The 14,577-nt window shown below is 35.7% G+C and overlaps 1 protein-coding gene across 2 annotated transcripts in view; it reads left to right on the top strand.

The window, feature by feature from the left end:
• TOX (thymocyte selection associated high mobility group box) overlaps positions 1-14,577 on the top strand; it is a 217,457-nt gene that overhangs the window by 5,700 nt on the left and 197,180 nt on the right. The window lies entirely within an intron of this gene.

Raw genomic sequence — 14,577 nt, 5'->3', positions numbered from 1 at the left:
ATTAGTGGCAGCTTTGTTTATTTTTTTGAAGAGGACACATGCTCTTTGAATGTCTAGCATGGACTGCATACAATAAAATACTTACTTTAAATATAACCTAAATTTAAATGTTTTGTTGTTGCAGTTGGACAATGTGATTGTTGTAGATCCCTTCCAACTGAAAAAGTCTGTTCTGCTGTTTTGGCTACGCAACTATGTACCAATTTTCGGCCCAAAGAACGATTTCTCATTAAAAATGCTGAGTTATAAACTTCAAAATGGGGTTTATAGCAGATTCACCAAATGACTCTTAATTATAGCAATGCTTCCAAAATACTTTCAGGCATGGAATTCATATCAGCCCAAATGCGATTTTCTTGGTCGTAATGCTTTTCCCTACAGCATTCAGTTGGAAAATGGCAGCATTGCATTATTCTATGGTTAGGCACAGATTATGTAGCCTTAGCATCAGCAACTAACTCTGCCCCTCCACAGTGGCAAGTGCACCTAAGGAACTTTTGTCCCTCTTTCTAATGGAGTATCTGCCATTTATGTTCATTGATAGCAATAAGTTTTCAGTTAGTAAGTCATCAAATAAAATATTTAGCTCTTGATTTAGACCTTCAAACTTAAAATTATTTTTCAGTGGCATCTTGGTGCAACACACATTTGTAATGTCTGGTTTTGTTTTGCTTCTTATGTTTGCAGCAAGTAATTTATTTTTAGCATTTGAATTTCATATGGCTCTAATAATATTTATATCTTATCTTTCAATTGCACATATGCTAACACTGTTCCTGAACTGTTCATTTAGTATTTCTCACTGGGCTGCTATTTGATTTGCTATAGACCCTTGTTGAATGGTTTCCTCCCAAGGAACACATTGCTTTCTAAGTTGCAAAACATACTTGAATTACATGAGCATCTGACAAATCCAGGTTAGTGGAAATGTCAGAATGTTTTAGCATTCACATTCTTGACTGTTAAACCACTCTCTACCAATCAAAAGTGGCACGAGTGACTTTTTTCAAAGGTACTGCTGGCTAAGCATGGAAATTGAGCTGCTGTGGTAGTACTTTTGTCTCCTGCTATTGTTGTTGATGATTATATGGTCTTAAAGGTTAAATAGAAGTTACTGTAGCTGGCTTGTATTTTTATTATATTAAGAAAATCTGCAGTGTACTCCAGAGTTCTTATTCTCTAATGCAAGAATTCTGAAATCAGACAGTGATAACCTGTACTTAGGGAAATGGGTCAGTAAAGGAAGTTGGAGTCTGCAATGTGAAGTAAAAGATTTATCTAGACAGTTCCTGTTAGAAGAGAACATTATGTAAACATGTACATTTCTGTTGTACCTATGCTAGTCTGTGTATATATACACACATGTAGACTTCTGCTTCATTACATATATTGCTGACTTTGAAAGAAGTGAACTTACTCTGAGAAAGCATCATTTCTATCCTGTACTATAAGTAATTTGCTTTGAAGTTATATTCTGGTCACAGTTGCCAAAAGTGGGTAGGTTTGTGTTCATGAATAAGAGAAAACATTTGTTTCTCGTATGATCATCGTGTTTGCATTGACCTGAAATAATAATAATAAATAGTAAAGGGAAAAGTAATGGTGAAAAGGGATGATAACCTTTCAAAAACATATAATTGACCATTTGGCAGACAAAGTTCTGAACATTAGTCATAGAAACCTGTAGATAGTAGAGGCTTAATATCAAAGCTAATGATTTATTTTATGTTAATGACTTTCTGCTAGGGCATAAAAGACTGCTCATAATGGACTCTCAGTGCTGTGTTCAGTTGTGAAGGCTAATGGGATAATCTTACCCAAAATTAGTTTTTGAAGTAAATCATGGTGTTATTTTTCAAGTTAAGTCTTGAAAATGTATTGTCAACTGATTCTTTAAGAGCTGCATGTAGTCTTTACAGGAAAATATGAGGCAAGTTCTTTTTTCTTCACCAGCAGTTTTCTTAATTGTGTTGGAAGTGTCTTTGTTTTTTTTACGGTTCTGAAAAATAATATTCAAGATGTGGAAGTCATTCAGTCACTTCAGTGTTTTTATCATAGGGCAATAGGTTTTTGTGCGGCACAGTTGTTTTTACGGGTTGAACAAAGGAAAAGAAGAATTATTTTTTTAGTGGCTTAGTCACTTATTAGCTAAATGGCAGTAAAACCCTTAGTTTTGTATTGAGAAGTTTTTTAAATCATGTTTACAATTAGTTATAACCAACATTATATTTCAATAAGAGATAATTTGCCTACTAAAGTTCACATAATGTGCTAATCATGTGTAGTGGTTAATAAAGGCCTCCTATCTCACTCCCCTGATGGCTATAAAAGGCTATTATGTTCATGGCAGCAGTTCAGGTACAGCTGCTGTGTGTTAATAATGCATCATTGTCCCACTAATAAACACAGCAAAGGTCAGCAACCCTGAGCACCTAAAACACCCATTCTCTTTCCAAAATATTTATTAACACCTTAATGGTGTATCTATTCATTTTGGTTAGGATTATATCAGTTAATGACCCTCATGGAATACTGTGTTCAGGTTTTGCAGCCTACATGCTGTTGTGGGCTGCTGCACTCATCTGTCTCCTAAACACTTTCCATCACAACTATGTGTTGTTTTCTGAAGACTAGCACTTCATGGTCACCTTATGATTGTCTTGCTTTGTTACTTAGCTTGGCAGTTTTCATTTTTTTCCTCAGCTAATTTAAGATTCTCTCTAGAGGCTGAATTTTCATGATTTAAGATACTTTGTAGAAATTCTGTTTGCTAAAAACTGTGTGACTGTGTAACAGACATTGACACATGCACAGAGACATGCATGTATACATTGTGTGTACATGAGCACTACTTCCCCTAGGTTCCACACATAATTTTATACCAGTTACTCTGTTTTCCTTTTTAGCATAGATTGCTGTATTCATAAAGGTTTTTTAAAATGCATTTTCTACAGACAAAGAACATACTCACATGGGATTTCCATTTTGCCAGGGAAACATGCAAATCAATAGGCCAGCACTTATCTACATTAAAATTAGGTACACTGTAATTTATGGGTGTAGTGATATTGTATTTGTCGTGCATAGCCTCAGATATTCTTTAAGGTAGCCTGATTCTGTGTCTGTAGAGAAAAGCAAAAGTGTTAATCTAACAAAATCTCATTTTCTCATCTTGTAGTATTGTCTTTTGTTTTCTGTTACTCATTTTGAAAACCTGATTTATTTTTTTCTTGTGCTGTGTGATTTACAAACAAATGTTTAGAGGGCAGAAAAATACTACTACATTTCCATCAAGAGAAATGAAAAAGCTTAACTAGCTGAAGGGTTTCTTTTTGGTGTAGCACATAGCTTCAATGACACATTTGTCATGCTTTAAATATATAATACATACAATAAAATATGTACAGGCGCAGTTGTGATATATGTAGTGTCTGGCTCCACTGCTATTGTTTGTAGTCTCTACGGTTGTCATACATTGTTCTTTGCACATCATACCCTTACAGCAGAATTTGACACAATTTCTAGCTTTCAGTCCTGCACCATTTTCATTGCACAATATACATGAGTTTGACAGGGTGTGTTGAGGACAACTCTGGCAAGCAATTGATATTTTGAAGTGGCAAGCGTTTCAGCAGCTGCCTGCTTGTGAAAAAGGAATGATAAGGTATACTGTATTGTTAGTTTCAGGCAAAGCATTAAGGTTTAAGCTCTGTAAAAATGTACACATTATTCGTCAGTGGTGAAGCAAGCCTTTTATGTTTTTTAGAGCTTAGCTCTCTGGCTGATGTGAACTAGAATGACATTGGTTTAATGGTCAGTAAATGAATAGGAGTACTTTGAATTTGAACCACTGCCAATTTTGCACCGACAAAGAGACTGACAAAAGAAAGATTTTATGTGAAAGCAAAGCACAAGCAATGTTTGGGGAGGTGGGGAGAGGGGCAGAGGAACCCAACAGAAATATTCTCCAATGCAGCCTTGTAATGATTCTAAAATTGTTAAAACACATCCATTTTGCATGGCTCATCGGCTATGAACCTAAGCTGTTTCATCTAATGTTCTTTAAAACCTGTTGTATACACATAGTCTTTTAGAATATATTCATATGGAATTTACAGTGTGTTTTTCTAAATACCACACTGTGCCCCGAAGGCCTGTTGGCAGAACATCAGAGTTGTCCACTGCTGGAGTTCCCAAGTCTCTCTCTATCTGGTAGTGGGAAATTGTAGTTTAATCAGTTATGGCACTTTCAGTGTGTAACATTCATTAGTAAGGCAATTTGTCATGACTGTTAATAGTCAGGATGCATCTGCTCTCTCTTCAGTTATGGAGTGTGATAAGCAAGAGGGCAAATATTTCAATATTTAATAATATTAGCATGTTTGAAAACTGTAATTCAAGGTTAGTGCTCAAAACACAAACATCATATTATTAACAATCTATGTATTTTTACTGGTTTTACCTTTACAGATTGGATTTAAAAGTACCCTAATGCGAGTTCTGCATTACGTGACTGGGTATTAGAAAGTAAATGTTAGCATCTTCAATGTTTATCAAAGACTTTTCCTCTGTTTTCCTCTGTAAATTGAAAGGTAGGATATTTTCACGGAGTTGCAAATACCTATAATTATTTTCTGGTGTATCAGTAATAAATTGTTCACAGTATCTTTTTTGGCAGTAGCAGACTTTTTTCAGTGTTAGTTTTGCATTTGGGCAGCTTATAATGTCATATTATAAAAGATATTTGATGCCTACCAAATAGACAACATGTAATTAGAATTATGTTTTCTTCTCACTAAAAAACAGCTTGTAATCATTATTCATTGTTCTAAATATGAAAGGATAAATTGTTTCCTACAGCCAAGAAAGGTTAGAGAGGGTTTTTTTTTCACATATATCTGATAACCCTCATGTATTACACAATATGATAACTTCACATACAATAGCTTTGTGACACATTTTAATTTTTAATAAAAAGCTCCCAAAATTTTAACATAATTATTTCTTTAGAAACCGAGCCCAATCTTGGTAAAATCCGTTCTTGCTAGTAACAAAAGCTGTTACTGTTTAAGTTCCTGTTCAGCAGTTAGTTGGTACGCTTCACTGGATGTTGTCAAAAAGGCTTTTCTCTTGATTGACAACCCCGTAGGAATGTGAATGGAGATTTTAATTGCATATCATGTGTGCATATCAGAGTGAGTGGATTCACTGACTCTGCTTAGCTCTGTATCTCTACAGGTCAGCCATGCCAAAACACTTCTTTTTTTAATAAGCAACTGATATATTTTCCCAATGAGAGAGAAAAAGGGCATGCAAGTGAAGAAGGGACTGTAAAACAAAACGTTCCTGTGAATATTGGAAAAAAAATGTGTGCAACAAATTTTAACACAATTAAGATGCATTTTGATGATGTAAAATCATATCAAGTCTACATTGACCAAAGACTGCTAGAAGTGTGTTTTTTTGTTTTTGTATTTTTCTTTTCAAGATTACTTTGAGCAAAATCAGTTTTTTAAAAAAAGTGAGTGGAAAAATTTAGTGAGGCAGGCTGCCCTTGAGTCTTGTCTCCTTATAGAACCAAGGGGAAATGATAGGAGTTTTTAGCTTTATATTGAGATTTAGTTGGATTTCTTGCTCATACTGGATTTGATGCATACTTTTGGGGCAACACTGTTAATTTAGGGGGAGATTTCTCTTGATAAGGACCTCAGTTTTAAGTCTGATACTAAAACAAAGTTTTGATATCAACTGTAATGCAACTTAAATATCTTTTTCCTTAAGAACAGTAAATGATACATCACTACAAAAAAACTCTGCTAAACAGACCTCATTATTTTCCATAACTAAGAACATAAAAGTAGCAAAGCCAAATATTCATTATTGTGAATAATAATTATATGCTGATAACTTAAATTAGATTCCAGGTTTCATTTTGCATCAGAAACCACAGAATTGGCTGTATTCTTTTTAAAGCTCATAAAGCATCAGCAACTGAAAGCACAGCTACAAGACCGTTGTGAGGAACTTTTAACTGAGTTAGTATTTTGTTCCAGTACAGGGACATTAAAATCTAAAGGATGACAGTTGCATTTTTCTGTGAGGAACCCCTGGGAAGGAATTGTTACTTAGTGAAAAAGTTTCTTTCCTGTTTTCTCCTGGCTTGTTTTGAATGAAAAGCAAATTGACTGCCTTTTGCTCTTTCACCCTTTGTGTAAGGCCAACTCTGACTTTCAGGTTATATTTGTGTAAGAAGTGAAGGAAGAAGGGATGCCCACCACTTGCTGAAGATGCATCAAATGGTCTGACAACATGCTGGCACATTTACAGAGCCTGTTTGCTTCTGTGCTGGATTACAGTGTGTCTCACCCAACTGCATCTTGAACATCAGTAAACCCTCAAGAGTGCTCAAAATAAGTGAATACCTTAAGGAGAAAACCAACAAGATTTACTTTATTTCTAATGAAGCAGATTACTTCTGACTTAATATATGACATGGATGTATGGTTGTAGCTATTAGAATCTGACACTGCTATGTGTTGTCAATATTTGTGAGTAAAAAACAGAGCACCAGGTCTACAAGAGTCAAGGGAAAATTCCAGATTTTGAAACTTTAAACCTGTATGAAATGAAGAAATTCTAGATATTTTAATCAACGTTGAGGAAAGAAACTACTTAGATTCTGCAACATTAGGTACCAAAGCCATTTTTGTAAATCACCATAGTAGCTCTTGAAATAAAGTTGAAAAGATTGCAACACTGATGTCATGAGGACTTCATTTTTTCAGGACTTTGTTAGGTTACAAAGTCAGGCACTTTAATGCTGGGAATGACAGATTTAAGGATGTCTTGATTTTGCTTTTTAGTATGTTATCATTGGCAGGAATTTGAGTGAAACAGAGGATCTGGAATGAATGATCATGTCATTGCAGCTTTTATCATTAATGCAGTTGCAAATTGCACCAGAGTAAAACTTCCAGGCAGCCTCAAATTTTCATTTTTTATATTTTGATCACATGACTTTCTAACCCAAATAATATTGTTTCAAAGATAATTTTTTGTGTGTGTTTTGCTGATTCATTTGATCATATCCATGTCATTCATTGCTATTGTCTTTTAGGAGTGTTTGAGTCCCTTAAGTATTGCCACACAGATTTTTCTCCTGTGGAGTTAACTCCTTTTTAGCAACAGGGAGACTTCTATCACAGTGAGTGAAGTGAGGACCAAGTCTTGATGTTGCTAGGAAAATCTTGGGCTCACTCTTACCTATTCTTTCCTTCTGTTACTTAGGTTCAGGCTGTCATGATGTATACATTACATTCTACAGATTTTGGACTGAACATGAGAATACCTGTGTTATTACTTTGTCATGATGCCCCCATTTTTGGCTGAGGAACAAAGCATAAGGCCTTAGTATTTTCTAACCTTTATCTCTGAATAAAAGTCGCTTCCCTATTCAAAATATTTTCTTCTCCTGAATTTGAAAGATGTCCTGCAGATAATGGAGCTGGTTGAGTTTCCTTAAGGCTAAAGCTACTCAAACTCTAAATACAGATATCGTGACCAAAATTGCAGTCATGCAATATAGTTAAACCTACAGTTGTAAGAGAAAGCCTATTGTGCATGTATTTATTATCATATATCTATAGTTACTATGCTTATAGAAATAATTAAAGAGGCATCTGTTAAATATATGCTTATACTAAACTTTGTAAATTTGTATAAATTATTTCAGTTCTAGTAAAACCAAGGGATTTAGTTTACAAATCCTTAGGGCTTGTCCTATAATTTTTTTTTTCAGAGCTAGAGAGGACTCCATGTATATAATAATGAAATCTCAGAGAAAAAATATTTTTGAAAAGGAAAAATATGTTACTCGGCAGAATCCATTGCCCTTTTAAGAAAGCTTTCTCAGACAGAGGACTTTATCAAATAGAACACGACAGAGGAAATACTAAAGTAGCATTCTTAAACTTGGTGGTTTTATTAACTCTTTTCAGAAATTCAAAATGTAAATGTTAATATTTACTGCAGAGTAAAATAGTTCTAAATTTAGAAGGAATTTAGAAGGTTTTGGTTGGAGCAGAGGACTGCAGACTTTCTAGGAATAAGTTTATTAAAACAGAGGCAGCTCTTAACCTGCTGCTTCCTACATGGTTGCCTGGGATTCTAGCAATGCTGGAAGCTCTTTTTTAGAGGTGAAAGCATAATCTGAAGTAGTGGGGCACACTGATGTACCAGGCCTGGAAGTTAATTTTCTACCACTCACTCATCAGAATCTTTCCTTATTATTACTACCGAGCTTGTAATGGACCTGTACAAAGTTTAGTAGTTAAAAAAAAAATAACATAATCACAGAATATTCTGAATTAGAGAGTGTCATAATCTTCAGGTCCTAATATCCTGGGTAAGGATGAAATGTTTTGAGGAAACATGAGCTTTTCACGCACACTGGAAGCTGAGTGTTCAGTCACATGTGGGAGAGGAGAGCAGGGAAGGGGGGGAGCACTGAGTGAGAAACTAAGCAAAAGAGCTGGGTCTGTGGTCCTTCGTGTTGGTTCAAGAATGGGTTTGTATTTTACCATCACTGAACACCAATTTCTGTTCTGCCAGAACACCCCTTTCTCCCTTTATGTTTTGAGTGTTCGCCCTACACAGATATATACTTTGAAAAGACAGGTGAATTGCAACCTTAGCATATCTGTCACTTGGCCATTTAGGAATTTATACAGAACAGAAGAAAATATGGAAACATTCTGTAGAAAGAAGATTTTCTGACTGGTCTTGGGTAAAACTGGCTTCCATTTCCACCACTGTGGACACCTAAACTATGTCCAGGGAAAAACTGACCAGCTGACTCTTAGATGAGAAGGCACATCACCAGAGGGTCCTGAAGTACCTGTACTGACAGTGGAGAAGGGGTGTGTGTAGTGTGGGAGACACACCAGACAGACTAATTTTCACCCTTTGTTCTTTGGAGTGAATCAAATATCTCTGGTTCACAGACCTAGTGTGGCAACATGTCCGCTTTAAGGAAAACAGCCAAATTCAGATTTAAATGACAGCAGATCTATTAGGATCAGGACAGATCAACTGAAGTAGTGCTGGATGATATTCAAAGTTGTGAATGTGGGTTTGCAGAAGGCTCTGTGGTACAGATATTGCTTTTTTTGTGAACTTGCATGACTCTAGGCAATGTTTGTTGGCTCATGGAACAAACTCCCCATGCTGAAGGGGTTTCTCTGTGAAGTGCTTTCTTAGTCCGTGAAACATCATGTTAGCTATTCCATTGCTGCATTCATCTGCTACTTTCCTTACTCATGTTCTGTAGAAAGTCCTGACCTCCTGCACCAGAGACCAATTTACCATTTCTTACTAGGAACTTTCTTTTAAGAAGGTAGAATCAAAAAATATCAGGAAATCCTTTTTTTGACCATTATATAGATGAGATCCCATAAGAGAAATGGGGAAAAGTAGTATAACCAAAAATAGATCATGGTGAGAGAAAGAGCAGATGTAGAGATTCTTCAACACAAATTAAATTGTGGAGCAGAACTAGAGAAACACTGTGAGATGCTATGTCCCATTCCTCGCCCCCCTTCCTTCTCCATCTCTGACAAAAATCACTCTTCTCCACATCATAATTTGTTATCTCGTAACTTGGATGAGATCCTCAGTCCTTATCTGGTGGTTCAATAAGTTATGCCTCTAGGCCTTAAAAAAAAAAAACCAAAAACATCTGATGAGTTTGGAGTACAAGGAGCAGACCACTCAGATATGTGAATTCTTTTTCCTTCAGGGCCACTCCACAGTACTCCATAAAGATAATTTTACTATTTGTGTTTTGGTTTTTCCTCTTCTTGGAGTTGACTATTTAGCTGACAAGCTGGCAAAAAAAATTCTGCTGCGCAGAAATAGTTTAAAATAATTATCTTAAGATTATTAACCACACAAGTGCTGAAGTAATGAAAGGACGTATTTATACCCATAAAAGTAGGGAAGAGAAAGGTAAGAATTAGGGCTGGAATTCCACATTTAGTTTGAAATTTGTAGTGATGGCAGCATATTTTGTACATAGGATTATTAGTTTTTGGCAAGCCCTACTATATCTAAACAGTTTTGGGTGGGCTAAGGATGAAGTTTCATTTTAACTCAGAATTTCCTTGCTTTGTGGTTTTAGACTTTAGATTATAATAACATTTCATGAGCATCAATTTTTATGGTACAGTTCCTTTGTAGAAGATACTGTTTTTACACAGAAGTAGTACTAAGTCTATTGGATTAGATTTTAAAAGGTGAACTTCATCATATTTTTCCTGACAAAGATTTGTATCATCTAGGATACAGAACTGTGACAGGATGTTTGTGAAAGAATTAAACAAATCTCGTATTTTCTTACCATTTTTTCCCATTATCCTAGGAAGTAATGCCACGATGTGCAAAACTTTACCCTCTTGGTACTTTATTATATGAGCTGAAATACACTCGTGAATATCTCATTACATTCTGTATGCACCACTTGTATAGGACTGCCAGCGTCTGTCACCAGTCCTGCCTTAATACAGTTTCCCATTCCTAGTATCTTGTGTTTAGACTCAGTGTAGCACAAGTACAAAGCTGCTGTCTTTTTAGTGCTGAATTTTTAATATGTTTCAGTCTTTTTAATGATTTTGTTACTGAACAGAACTGGACTTTATTTTTGCAGATACCACTGGATTTGAAAAACCCCCTATTATTTCCTCCCTTGAAGTGTTTATAGTACATTGTGTACTTCTCTATGTATCCAAGTCTCCAAATTAGTTCTCTGTGTATCTGAGTCTCCAAATTAGTTTGCATCACCTCTGTTATAAAACTCTTTTTCTTCCACCACTATTCTGAAATTGCCTTTCATACTCAGTGTAACCTATGAATTGGTCCTGCAAGTGAGTCATTCCAAGGTTGTTATTCTTCCCTTATAACTATATTTAATAGAAAATACTGTGCTCTGTGTTATGTCCATCTTGTTCAGATGGAACAGTGTCTGCTGAGATGGAAAAGCAGAATGCAATATCAGAATACATTTAAATGTAATAACGTCTCTGGAAAATTTCTTTTTATGGTACAGAAATAACAGCTCTTCTGCCATTATCACTGCTTTGCCTTTTGAGCCTTGTGGTACCAGAGTATTTCAATGACTGGCTTGGCCTTGCAGCTTTTACTGTAGGAAAAATGCCACTGATGTCCAGAGGAGTTCTGCATTCTTCGTGGACTGTGATTTAGCCTCTGGTGAGCTATATAGCCCTGTCTTAGGAACCCTTTTTCCTGCATAAAACATTACATAAAATTTAGTGGTTTATCTCTCCTGCACATTTCTTCTATTAACAAAATTATACACCTGGGGTTAATTTTCAAGATTATTGCATTTTATACCTACTGACCCTAAAGAAATCTTACTGAGAACATTAAATTCATTTTCTACTGAGTGTTGTTTTTCCTGTAAGTATGTTAACCCAGTATTAGCTATCACACTTACAGCATCACATTTTATCTGACCCCCTGCCGTTGCAAAACTTTGACTGAAGTTCATTTGAGCTACTTTTTCCTCAAAAAATAATCAGTTAGTTTTATTTTCCCTGTGTAATAGGTCAATCCAGAGGGACTTTCATTAGTAAGACAGAGGCCCACACAAGCTGTGAAACTGGGGTAAGAAACAAATGCACAAACCCACAAACCCACTGCCTCTCTGCAGTAGTCCCTGTAGGATTCCCTCCAGGTCCTTAGTAAGGTAGTATAACTAAGTAGAATAAAGACTAAGTAGAATAAAGTGTTGGTAGTTATAAGGGAACTTACACTTAACTTCAGTAGCTGAGGGAAACTCATGCCAGAAAACTTGTTTTTGTTGTAAAATAATGACATATCTTTCCATCCACATGTTCTCACCGGATCTTTAGGAAACATGTGACTCACACAAAGCTGTGATGCTCTCACTGTGTGATTCAGGCTGCTGCCTGCCTGGGACATCTCGAAGACCAACTGTTACTACTTGTAAAAATTTCCTTTTAATGTTTTCTTTAAATCCCCATTTCAAATTCAAAATCCTTGCATAAGTAGATACATGTAATTAAAGAATCCGTGTATTTTCCTGATACATGGAGTTTGTTCACTGTTCCTTTGATCTTTTTCTTGACCTTGTTCTATGTTACAGTTTTGTTGCTGTGATCTGCAGCAGCCTGTGAGTGTGGTTGAGCGGTGTGAGGCTGGGTAATGTGAATTTATGCTACTCTGCCTGTTGTAGAGTAGCATTGCATGCAGATACTTCCATGCCCAGACAGGATGCCTTTGTGGAAAGATATTCTGCTTTGAAAGCAAATGGTCATTACAGCTTTCTAGTCTTTCAGACTAAGTTCTTATCTTAACTGGTGAGCTGCTCTGGTTTGTGATGTGGCTGCAGGACAAGTACCAAGCAAAGAGGGGGCAGAATTCACATTTAGTTACAATTTTAAATGGATTTTAGCCAGTTCTGAAACTGCACCCTAAAGTTACATGGGGATTTTTTAGTACTTCAAATTCATATGGGCTCTAATGCATTTGTGTGTACAAATCTCATATATTTGTGTACCTTAGGCATATTTTGGAAATAGCCTATATATGCACTATTAATACAGATAACTCAAGAACAAAACATCTCCTAAAATTCACCAGTAGATGTGATTCCAGTGACAAGCAGTTCTACTTAAAAAGTGAGATTGAATATGGTTCAGCGTTGGCAGGCTTGGCTAACTGGAGTGTATAGCAACCATTCTAGTTTGCAGTAGTTCTAAGTCTGGCTTTAAAAGTGTTTCAGGAATCATTTTGAAGCAGAAGTCTGAGAATATGAGATACACAGAAGGAAATGTTTCTGTCTGTCATGAAAAATCTGTATCTAGCTAGAGACTGCAATGATTGTGAAGAATGATAGTATCTCAGATATGCAGTATGCATTTTTGACTGTCAAAATTTGCATATATTTAATGCATTGAACTGTTTTAAAAACACTATTCTTAGAATACTTGTCAAAATATTTTCTATAATGGATGAATTTAAATCTAATTAACATATTCATGTTTTAAACTTATTGGCATTTTTTGTCTAAAGAAGTGCATAATTTATACTCATATATAAATATCTTATACATACTATATTCTGAGGTAGTATATAGCTCAGGTTTAAATTGAACTTGGATGATGTTCAGTCATTATACATCTTACTCATCAATACAACTTTCTGTTCATCAATATTCTCTGAAAGAAGAGGATAAATGCTTTATACCTACAGCCTATCTCTTATAGTTGGGGTTTTTAATGGTAGAATAAAAAATAAATTGAGGTAAAGCTGCCTCAGATACTTCTTTTGTGCAAAACTTGTTCTGTGTGTGCAACACTTATAAATAAAGGTGCAAGAGCAAATAGTTTAGATGTCAGGTAAGATGACATCTGTATAAGCTCTCTGCTGAGTTCTGAGTAATCTTTTGTTAGTTCCTCCAACAACTCAGTCTAATCAAATACAGGGATGTAAGCGATATCATGTAATAGGTTTTTGGAATCAATAAATATGCCAAGGTTTTGAATTACTAGCAGTGTAGATGTGGCTGATAAGCTCAATTGTTGGAAAACTGATCCCATAAAAGTGAAAAGTGAGATCTTTAAAAGAAAAAAATCAGATGAAAGCCAAATCTTTTATGAAATAGAAGTAAAGTGTGGCCAAATTCTACTTTGCACAAATTTGGACAAAGTAATGATATGATAGAAAGAAATATGTAAGTTTAACAGTGGTATCTTTCATAATCCAGGTTGTTAACAATGGATAAACAAGTATTCTAGGTTAAAGAAATGAGATATCCGTTTTCTCAATGTTCAGAACATCTTAAAAAAACTGCCTTGGTGTTAATATTCAAATTAGAGATTTGGATGTGATTGTGCCAAAGGTCTGTTTTCTAAAGCTTAAATACAGGCAAAGCTTTGGGATAGGAATCCTCCATGAAACTAGCATGGATGGTTTAGCAGTAGAGATAGGTAACATATGTTTCCTCAAGGTATCCTTTTCTTTGTTCATCTGGCTTGCCAGTGTGCCTTCGTTTGTGACTGCCAAGTGTCTAAAATTTATGTAACATCTTATTAAAAAGATGGTGATGTTCATGCTTGGTATGCTAAGCTTGTACATAAACTCTGGTACATAAATTCCTTGTTGAAGGCATCTGTGTGTAGCAAAGATTTTTCTAGTGTTGAACACCTGGGATTTCTGATGGCTGCTACCAGACTTCCTTGGCTGAAGTTCCTTGTCCATTCTTTACTGGATATGGATTGAACTATGCAGTTTTTGCCCCACTGTTCGCCAGTGAGGTGACTATCTGTTCCATGGGTGCTGGAATTTCTGTGTAGGTGACTTTCTTTGTACCACTGCACAATGTGGAGGCTGACTGAGAGGGGAGCTGTTGGGGTTGAGTGTGTTGTCTATGCACTTGTTGTGGAGAAAGGATTACAGTTTGATGCTTCCTCCCCCATGATATATATTTTAATGGAAACTCTCTTTATAGTGGCATTTGTAGCACTGAGACATATTTAA

Source organism: Parus major, chromosome 2 (assembly GCF_001522545.3).
Source record: "Parus major isolate Abel chromosome 2, Parus_major1.1, whole genome shotgun sequence".
In the NCBI taxonomy this organism is placed as follows: domain Eukaryota; kingdom Metazoa; phylum Chordata; class Aves; order Passeriformes; family Paridae; genus Parus; species Parus major.
The sequence above is the reverse complement of the archived record's forward strand: the minus strand, read 5'-3'. Positions and strand labels throughout refer to the sequence as shown.